Genomic DNA, 6369 nt, shown 5'->3' on the forward strand with positions numbered 1-6369 from the left:
ACCTAATAATTTTAAAGACTCTTCCTTCAAACCCAAACATTCTAAAACCACATTAATTCATACACAGGGATTATGTACTTCATTACAGAAAAGAGAGGGAGAGAAATTAAAAGATAGTCCCCCCACTGCAGGGTTTGTAAATAAAATATTTGTTAATCAAATGAACAGGAGTAATGCTATTATAGGAAGATCCAGAGAGCTTTCTGGAATCTTCCGTTTTCTTACTCAGCCCTTAGTGTACCCTATTTGTGTTATGCATTATGGTAGCCATTAGCAACATGGGGCTAATGATCACTTATGCAACAAAGGAATTGGATTTTCAATTTTACTTGAATTTCCATTCCTTAAAAATCAAAATTTAAATAGGCATGTTTAAAGGGAGCCAGCTACTACCACATTGAACACATAAATACAGAGTTTTCCCATCACCTCAGAAAGTTCTACTGGATAGCATTATTTTTACTATAGATGGCCCAAATACAATAAATATGAGTCAGATTAACAATGACCTTTTATAATAATCAGGATATGGAAGTAGCCCAAGTGTCCATCGATTGATGAACAGATAAAGATGTGGTGGTGTATACACACACACACACACACAGAGGAATATTATTCAGCCTTTAAAAAGAATGAAATCTTGCCATTTGCAATGACATGTACAGAGCTACTTAAATACTCAATAAAATAAGTCAGTCAGAGGAAGACAAATACCATACGATTTTACTTCTCTGGAATTTAAGAAACAAAACAAAGGAGCAAAGGGGAGGAAGAGAGAGAGGCAAACCAAGGAACAGACTCTGAACTCTAGAGAACAAACTGGTGGTTCCCAGGGCGGGTGGAGAGGATGGGTTAAATAGATGATGGGGACAACGGAACGCACTTTACGTGATGTATGGAAGTGTTGGTACATTGTACACCTGAAACTAATACAATACTGTATGTTAACTTGAATTAGGATAAAAACTTTAAAAAAAAAAAAGAAGAAGAAGAAGAAGACCGTTCATCCAAATACAAACTCTGACACTGGGGCACATAAAGAGGTTCCTGCTTCCAAGGAGACAGATGTGTAATGAATAAAACAGAAAGGAGTCCCTAAGGTAGGTATGCACAAAATTATGTTAATGAGCAATAGATCCAAAAAAAACTTCAGCAGTTTTTTGCACCCATTCATATAGTAAAGACGAATTTGAACAAAGGATGGAGAAAGAGCAGAGAATCATGGAACCGAAGGAACAGCCACTTGTGCAGGCACAGAAAAGCGTCCCGAAAGGTCACGACATTGGGTGGACAGCTCACTGCTAGGGGAAGCTAGAATGTGCCAGCTTTGTGAGGAAAAGACAAGTGACTTCTCAGCGCGGAAGCACGAGCCCTTGGAGACCACGCGAGGGAGCTCGGAACAGTGTTTGGGGACAAGGGGGAATTAACTGTATACTGTTTCAAGCAGAAAGGTGCCATGGCCGGATCTGTGTTCTGAAAAGGTCATTCTGGCCTTTTGGAGAGGAAAATGCGCAGGAAGGAACTGGGTTAGAAATGTGGAGACCAAGGAGGAGACCAGGACATGGAGCAGAAGAAAGAGACCCAGGCTGAGCTGTGACAGAGGAGGTGAGGCTGGAACGGAAGCAGGGAATGTAAGGGTTGTTTATTCAAAATGGATGAATATTTATTTTAAAAAGACTCTCTCTCTTTTTTTTTTGAAAATATAGCAAGTGTGAGACGTGTGATCATCCTGACATCCCGATAACATATGTTACAAGAGAAGGTGTTGCTGCAATTCTCATGATGGGCTCTCATGAAAGCTCGCAAAACCATGCCAAAGGCTGAGTATGCAGCCATCCTGAGAAAGCCCACCCCCATGGCTGAGATCGGGCCCCCCCAGAGGCCAACTGAGGTTTGGGTCCCTCAGGATGAGAGCAGGTACCAGCCATGGCCAGGGGAATGGGGCATGGAACAAAGGCGGCTGGACAGGAAGAGGGAGGGACTGGCCTTCAGAGACCATGCACAAAGCCCTGGCCAGAGTCCAGAATGTGGAATCACGCAGACCAAACTCAAAGGCCCTGCTCAGCAACTGACAAGCACTGGGTTTTGAGCAAGCTGCAGGACCATCTGCAGCCTAATTTCCTCACCTGCAAAGTGGAAGCAAGACCACGGCCCTTGTAAGCCTTCTGCCAAACACACTCTCTCTAGGTAGCCAATCCCCCAAAGCTATAGCAGGAAGAGCTCAGATCTGGCATGCAGACTACAGTCTTTTCTACTTTTCTATTTCATTTTTCTCAATTTTTTAAAGATTTATTTATTTATTTTACAGAGAAAGAGGGTCTCCAGCAGACTCCCCGCTGAGCAGAGAGCCAGCTGCAGGGGCTTGATCCCAGGACCCTGAGATCATGACCTGAGCCAAAATCAAGAGGCAGTCACTCAAGCAACTGAGCCACCCAGGCGCCCTAAACTCTGTCTCATTTTCCTTTGCTTTCCCCCATCCTTGATAAAATCTAAGCACCCTCGTAGGCTTGGGAGGGGCTGCTGTGGGGACTGCAAAGCCTGGGCTGTTCAGCACTGCGGGTGCCCCTGGGGATGACACAGCCCCCACTAAGGGCCTGAGCACAGGTGGTCCCGGGGAAGGGTGGGGGTGTGTGGCTGACCTAGAATGGGCCCCAGGCATCCCAGGCTGAGGAACCAAACTGGTATCCCAGTCTACCTTCCTCCTTAAGGCAGGGCAGAAAGCCAGGAAAAGAAACTGAGGCTGATGCTGATTCATCTCATAATACAGAGAAAACAGGCTGGAACATGGACCTTATGCTTGGCCAAAACCAAGAGGTCACATAAGAGAATAAACAGAAAATGGCATGAATTTGAAGGTTTACATTTTGGCTTTCTCATCTTTAGGAGGCAGCCCCTACCAGGGTCCCTCTCTCGTTACTATCTGGATAGTGACCATATGGAGAACAGTATCTCTAACAGCTTGTTGCCAAGAGCAAATTCTTAGATTTCTTCATTCCTCAAAGTACAAAGCAAGTCCTCAGGCCTGCATTTGCATTTCTGGTTTCCTGTCTGAAGACCCATTACTTCCTCAAGAAACTGACCCTCTTCAGATGCCATCTGTCCCCTCCCGGTGGTGGAATACCCTTCTTTAACAGGTCCCTTCGGAATAGTCATGCCAGGATCTACTGTGACAACTCCAAGGGCAGTCCATACATAAGTAGCTAGAGTAACCGAGGGGCGTCTGCTTGTTCTGGAAAAACTTGAAGACCACAACTAAATGAAAGGGCATGTTGGAAGCCTCTCATATTTGTCATATAAACCATCTCAACTGAACTTTTCTGAACTACGTTCTCATCTTACGTAACTTACTAGGGTCCTGTGGGATTTTTACTAAGAAGAATAAAAATGGCTGTTGCTTTCCTTTTAAGAAATTTCTATGTGGGGGGCGCCTGGGTGGCTCAGTGGTTTAAAGCCTCTGCCTTCGGCTAGGGTCATGATCCCAGGGTCCTGGGATCGAGCCCCACATCGGGCTCTCTGCTCAGTGGGGAGCCTGCTTCCTCCTCTCTCTCTGCCTGCCTCTCTTCCTACTCTTTCTGTGTCAAATAAATAAAATCTTTAAAAAATAAAAAAAGAAATTTCTACATGGTTCTTTTTCCTATAGCTAATTCTTACAAGGATCCTGTGTGATAGGTTGTTATGGAAATGATATTGCCCCTAAAATTCCTATGTTGGGGCCCTAACCTCTAGTAATCAGAATGGGACAGCATTGGGAGGCAGGGTCTTTAAAGAGGGGATTAAGTTAAAATGAGGCTTTTAGGGAGGGCCCTCTCCAATCTGACTGATGTCTTTATAAGATTACAACACAGAGAGAGATACCAGGGATGAACGTGTACGGAGGGACAACTGTGTGAAGAGGCAGCAAGATGGCGGTCTTCTCAGGCCAAGGGGAGGCCTCAGACAAAACCAAACCTGCCAGCACCTTGATCTTGTCCCCTAGCTTCCGGAGTTGTGAGAAAAGAGATTTCTGTTGCTTTTACCATACAACAGCCCTAACAAACTAATACATAGGTAGATTATAAGAATCACAATTTTTCATCTGAGAAAATGGCCTGAGGTTACAGAGCTAATCTTAGCACTGGAATATGGATTTGCGATGGAAACCCATGCTTTAGCACTACTATACGTGGTTTCTTCCCCTTTTGCAAAACACGTTTGGGGCATATTTTGTGAAATTACTATTTTTTAGAGTGAGTTTGCATGAAGACATTATCTCTGAAGTGCATTCCAGTTTCGTCTTCCATCTCCAAACAGTTACCTAACCCCCACTCAAAATCTGAGCTCTCTTCCAAACACAGTAAACACCAACTACACCACAGACTCTACTGTGGCTCTAGCTATGGTTTACTAAATTTGTTTCCTATGACTAAAATAAAGAAACTGAGAAAGGAGAGAAGGCTCAATCTACTAAATGACGAATGATAACTTTTTCCACTTCATCCAGACAGAATCCAGGGGTCATTGTGTGGGAATGCATGGTAAGAGAAAGGGATGTTGGTAGAAAGAACATGAAGTTGGATCAGGTCAAATCAGGAGAGGGAACCTCTAAGCAGAGATTCTGGGTTTCATGTCGTAGCTTGGGGGTTCAAAAAGGCTCTCACAATTTGTTCAAAACATGGACCAGAGGTGGCCCCCTCTAAGTAAGGTTGAAATACCAGAACTCCTTGTATCTTACAGAAGAAGACAGGCAAAGGCATAGGAAGATTGGAATGAGGGAGTCCTTGTCTCGTGAAACCTATTCATCCACCCAGGAAACGTCCAGAGGACACATCTTCACCACAAGTGGGAGGGATTGTGAGGGGGCACCAGAAAGCTTAAAAATGCCTGTGGTCACTCTTCTCTGAAGGTCATGTACTGCAGTGGACAGTGCCGCCACTGAACTGGGACAATTAGATACAATGGGGATAATTGTATCCAAGGGTGGCAGGGGCCAAGTGGCAGAACTTCATTGCCAAAGGTAAGGCAGGTGTCATTATCTCCATGAACATCACAGTCAAAACAGTAATGGAAATAGTCTGCATTGCAGAGAGCTACAGTGTTAGCTAATCAATCGTGACATCCTAAGAAGATGATTAGTTTGACCACCTACTAAATTCTTACTTGATCTGTAGACATGGGAGATTTCTGAACAGAAGACATGGGAGTTTGAATGAACAGAAGACTCACTTGAGTCATCAAAAAAGGATAACCCTAATCCTTCAATCTGTTCTCAGACTTGAGCCTGTTTATAGACCCCTTGACTGGAGAGGAGGCCAGTTCCTTTAAGGAAGGACCCTGCTACACTGCCAAAAATGTAGACAGTGACTCTTCTACCCAGTCTTCCCGGAGTGATGATGTTGTTGCCATCAGTCCTGACCCAACCCCCAACATCTCTTGTGGGTCTGAGGCCAGAAATGCAAAGTCCCCTGAGAACAGCCCATTACTACATGGTGACTTCATCTTACCCCTTCTCCACTCCAGGGTTGCCCATCGCTCTGTAGCAATCAGGACCTGCTTGGAAACAAAGACCTGAACCCCACTGTTTGGACCACACACACATCATCCTCATAGACAAGACCGAACCTATAGATGGCCTCTGAAGATGGGCCTATGGGGCATCGATTTGAAGTGTCATATAGCTGAAGCCAATAAGGACACGGAATGAGTCACACGTGAGATTTCAGGATCCACGGCTTTCATAGCTGCAGGCAGGTGTCAAGGTCTGAACACCTTTCTGGTATGGAAGGTCACGGGGTACACCCTTAAATTCTACTTCTGTGATCCTCTTCCTAGGAAGGGTAGACCAACCCTGCCATGCCCTACCAGGACAGACCCCACAAGTTACCCCCAGCAGGTCCAAGTGATGGGGTGCCCAGTGGGGAGGCCCAGAGGTTCTGGTGGCAGAAGTAGGGTCCACGTTGAGATGCTGGCATACCAGACAGCTTATGTAGGCAGACATTTGAACCCATGGAAGAAATGCAGAGACTCAGCCACTGGACATGAAGTAGAAGAGGGCGTAAGTCCCAGACAATAAAGGCCAAGCTCTTTCATTCATGTCTACTGGGCAAACATTTCCTGAGCGTTTCTCTACACCAGGGTCATCTGAGAACCCAGACAAACACTGGGTTGAGTCCTTGGTTCCCAGGGTCTCTCACCCTGTAGGGGAGACAACTTACTAGAAAACAAAACTACCGAGTAAAACTTCACAAGGCCCCCCTCACGCTTATCCCATCCCCCAGTGTTGTGTGTTAGCAAATATTCTTTGAAAAAACATTAGGTGACCCAGCCAAAAAACAAAACAGAAACTACTAGAAGCCCACTTTGCAAGCAGCACAGCTGCACATCTGGAATCGT

The sequence above is a fragment of the Neovison vison genome, chromosome 8 (genome assembly GCF_020171115.1).
Source record: "Neovison vison isolate M4711 chromosome 8, ASM_NN_V1, whole genome shotgun sequence".
NCBI lineage: Eukaryota > Metazoa > Chordata > Mammalia > Carnivora > Mustelidae > Neogale > Neogale vison.